This window comes from Aplysia californica, unplaced genomic scaffold (genome assembly GCF_000002075.1).
Source record: "Aplysia californica isolate F4 #8 unplaced genomic scaffold, AplCal3.0 scaffold00703, whole genome shotgun sequence".
Classification (NCBI taxonomy): Eukaryota; Metazoa; Mollusca; class Gastropoda; order Aplysiida; family Aplysiidae; genus Aplysia; species Aplysia californica.
Window position 1 is genome coordinate 159,777 of NW_004797973.1, and position 4,717 is coordinate 164,493.

Genomic DNA, 4,717 nt, shown 5'->3' on the forward strand with positions numbered 1-4,717 from the left:
GGGGGGTTCAGACTCTACTTATGCTTCAGCGCAGAAATTACAGGTTACATATGCCAGGTAATTTTATCCCACTTTCTGGCCATGAACACGTAAAAGTCCTGCTCATTAGCTCACATATAAATTAGCGTTGGCTTACACAGAAAAGGGGCGTTCAAAATGCGAGATGAAGGTTAGATTTCATAAGAAAGGGATGGGCAAATATTGCAGAAGAGTTTGATATCAAATATCTCCATGCTTTTTCAGTTTGAAAAATGTTACAGTAGAACACAGGGTTCAGATGACGTTTATTTGGTTGCATGCCTTTGATGTCAAGGATACCGCATACTGCACTTTGAAGCGAGGTGGAAAATTTCAGGTTCCCCACACTCCTGATCCTACAGTATATATGGTAACGGGTACTACGTTTTCTTAGATAATTAAGAAAAGGTCTGTGTTCTTTGCATGTACGCTACTGATGTTAAAGATAATATTAATGTCTTAGTGTTTTAAAATCATTTGATTAGGAAACACAGACCAGAATGGATTATCAAATGTGAAGCATGCTGACAAAATGAGTTACTTCTCGGATTCAAGCCCTATGGAAATCGGTAGATGTCACGTTTATAGATGAAGTTTTTACAATTTATAAGTATGAAATGATTTAAGGCATGTCATATACTTAAAGAATATGGCATTAATAGAACACCTACAAATTTGACCCAACTGTCGATTTTTGGCCAATATCTCCTTTTGTGGATTGCGAGAAGTAACTTATTTTGTCAGCACGTCTCACAAATATCAAAAGTACTGCCGATGGCAACCGACACACCGCAACAAGAGAAGCAAGAAATGGCATCCTGCTGTTGGAAACCTAAGCTCTGATGGTTCAGCCCAGGTTTTGAAAATAACTTCGTATCGAGCAGATTTGAAGTAGATGCAGTGCCTATTGCTTGAAACATGCATTCTCAAGGTAAAAGTTTTTGTGGTCAAAACGGACGTACCTGTCAAAAGGTAATAAGAGGAAACATTTTAACTTGCGTGTTGATGCAAACATTCTCACAGTTGGCAATACATAAGTTACACTTCCCTCTCCCCCCCACCTCCAATAAAAAAACGCCATCCTATTTATATAAAATATGATTTTATTTGGGAGCGAGGTTTCTTCGATCAGGTGTGCTAAGTAGAATGCAGCATTCCAGCAGAAGGACGCTTGTACTCATCAAAACGTTTCCCTCACTCAGAAACCACAGTTTTCTTCGTGCAACGGTGAAGGGCCTAACTATTACACCACAGATGACGATAACATCCATATGGAAGTGTAAAATGATTCATTTCTAAAGTAAAATAAAAGACAACGGAAAAATGAACGCGACTTCGTTCTCACCTGTAACCCCACTGTGGGGGAAAGGAACGCAGGAAGGTGTGGTGAATACGATCTATGATCTGTCAGTTTCGGGGATCAGTCAAGGCAAAATTCTTAAGATATTTTTAACGGAATGTTCGTATACATTAATGCATACTCAGTTTAGTTGTACACAAAAGTCAGTTCTACATGTCAGATAACCGTATCACCTTCAAAAGTGATATGAAACCTAACCAAAATCTGACTTGACCTCAGTGCTTTCTTGTCGTACCCCCATTTTTTAAACTGTGAAAATGTAACTTCTTCTTTAAGAGGTCACTCTTTATTATAAACTCTTTTCACTGTTATTAAAAATGGAGATACGACAAGAAGGCACTGAGGTCGTGCGCCATGCTGGACTAGGGTGTAGACGGCCCTTGATCGAACTAAAAAGTAGGGATTATTGAACTAAGGTTGGTTGGTGAGTGTTCAGAGCTCGCCCTTCCACCACCTCGGTCCTTACTAAGCAAGACTTTCAACTCAGAGGTCCTGCCTCTTAAACAACCCTTTATTGTTTTATAGAGGTTCGAAACATATCCAATATAACGTAGATCTAACCAAAATCAAAACCCAACGTTAGAGAAATTCTGAACTACTCCCTCTGTTTATTTCCTAAGTAAGACTAGTGGTTTCAGCGCCTTAGGACTTGTATGAGTAATTAAGGCAAGTGCTTGAGGTTGGAGGGCTGTGTAACGGACAGTCTGGGTGGAACGACCTCGAGATGAAATGAGAAACTTAACAAAACCGGAAGTGCATCCTGGTACACAAGGATTGTGAGCTGCTGCACCGGCTTCGTGACTCGTGCCTGTTGGGGCTCGACCACAGAATGAGGAAAAAGACAGAAAGATCGACGACCCTGTGAAAATAACTGATATATTTAAGCCATTTGCAATGGTGAAGTTGGATAATAAACTATTATGATACGAGGAAATAAAGGTTGTGTATATAAGTGGGGTTATATTTATTCTTCCTTCGATTGCTTTGTTTTTCTTTTCATCTTAGAGACTTGATAGAGGAAAAAGTGCTTCGGCTTTGAAAAGACATATATTGTGCCTTGAACAGCGTCAAACACAACCTGATCCATCGTTTCGAAAGTTAATGCTATAACAATAAATGTGAACAGGACAACCCAAAAAAGAACAAATTAGCACCTCACACTTTTATATCTTTGAAATTGTAACAGCGAAGATGTCTCGAAAACACCAACCAAACAACCAACAAAACAAACAAGCAGAAATAACCTCTAAACACCAGAAACAGCACACGTCAGCTCAGTGACATGAGGCTGAGGTACAGAACGTTCTTGTACTTGTTGTTTGGGGAGTTCGGATACCTTTCCATGCACATGGCTACGTCCTATCCCAGATGAACGGTAAACCGGAGGTCCTACCTTTCACTTTCAGATAACCTTGCAGTGTTGGAAAAGGCCATGAATATATCATGCCAAAAATTAGCTGGTTCAGTGGCAAAGACAATTGATTTCGTTGTACCTTCTATCGTTTTCCCCAGTTCTGAGGGCGATACTGCCCCTACACAAGGAACCCTCAGTTCGTTGTCCATGTGGTGAAACACATCTTATAGGCCAACTCATGCCCAGTTAATCTGGAAGCGCGCACTACTTGCTGTTCCCCATGGGCACGTTGCGCTATAAGAATAATACTCATTTTGGGCTTTAGAAATGTAAGAAAGAGAGGGTCTTGAGACCATGCCATACGTGAGCGCCCTCTTAGTTTGGCGAGTCTGAACTGGGTGCGGTGAGAGGTACGCCAACTTCAGAGGTTTTCGTCTATTGTTTTTTCTTCGGGGTTTTGTTTGTAGATTTTGTGTTTTGTGTATTTTTGGGGGTCATTATTGTTTTAGCCATTGTTAGTGTTGTTTTTTGTGCGTTCTGTTTCGGTGTTGGTTTTATTCTGTTTGTATTGTTGCTTTTAATTAAGGATTATAGTTCCTTAGGAAGGCGGGAGGGGTGTGATCTATAGCCCCAATAATGTTTTTAAAGAATACGTTTAAGACAAAAATAAATACATTTTAAAAGGTAAGCTCCGGAACCACGAAGAAAACAACAAAGGAATTGACCACCGACAAGGGAAAAGGGAGGAAGGATGGGGGTGGGAGGTGGGGGTTAGGTTGGGTAGTAGTTTGGACATGATTCATGTGGGAAATGAAATCTTTTGGAACGAAAACCAGATTTTTCGAGAGCTGTTTAAGCTGGTCGTCAAAGTGTACAACCGAATACCATTTTGAGAATCAAAGGGATACTTTTAGTCGTGTGGCATTTACAGTTTAACCTTTTTCGACTCATCTGAGTCATTTCAATAAAGAAAATCGGATGAACAGTTGATTTCTCATAGGGCACAAAGCAACATGTGAGAATGGTGCCCAAAATCCTTTTTCGTTTATTAATATTAATCCTTTTTTTTTTCGAAACGAAATTTCAGAATGTGTTTTCCACCCACACGTATACATCGTGGCCAGTGTTACATCAGTTATTCTAATTCTTTAGACATTGCTATTTCGGCATTATATAAAATATAAATAAATGAGGAGAAATAGCAACAATCAATCCTCGGAGGAATGCGGATCCTAGAGTCAAATACAAGAGGTCGACTTCGGGAGCTTCAAAAACTCTCCATTCAAAGAAAGTTCAGAAAAGAGTAAAAAAGGTATTCACATTGGTCTGCTAACGAATTGCAGCTAAATCTTAAATCTATCGAGCCAACTCTTTTTATGTCTGAAACTATGTGGTCTTCTTTTGGGGGGGGGTATGCTTGTTTGTTGTTGTTTTTTGGGGGGGTCGTGCAACTGGGAGAGACAAACTGTAGATGCATTTAACAACGAACTAGTAAACACCTTGAGATGAACAAAAAAATATGCAAATTAAACTTAAACTGTCCTCTCGCATTATCTGCTCTCCATCTGTAAGGCAAATGCCCGAGTGGTTAGTGTGCTCAGTAACACCAAAAATATGACAGGCAATATCGATGACGTGTTGGTGTGTCGTGATTAAGACATGATAATAACTAAGTTCAAACCCCTGCCCACCCCTTCCTCGAAAAAACGTACTCAATTTAAAAATAATAAATAAACAGTGAGCTCCACTGAGACGACCTTCGGTAACTCTGTTTATACATTGCCTGTGTGGCTATGCTATTGTGTATCGTGTGAAGTTTTTGTAACTTCTAAATTATTCTGTTATGCTTTGCATGTCATTTCAGCCACATTTCCACATGAGGATTAAAAAAGCAGAAGAATTTTGGGGTTTTTTTTTCCTTTTTTTCTTTCATTCCCTTTGCATTTGAAGCCTCACTTTCTAGAAAAACTACACCCTTCCCCTCC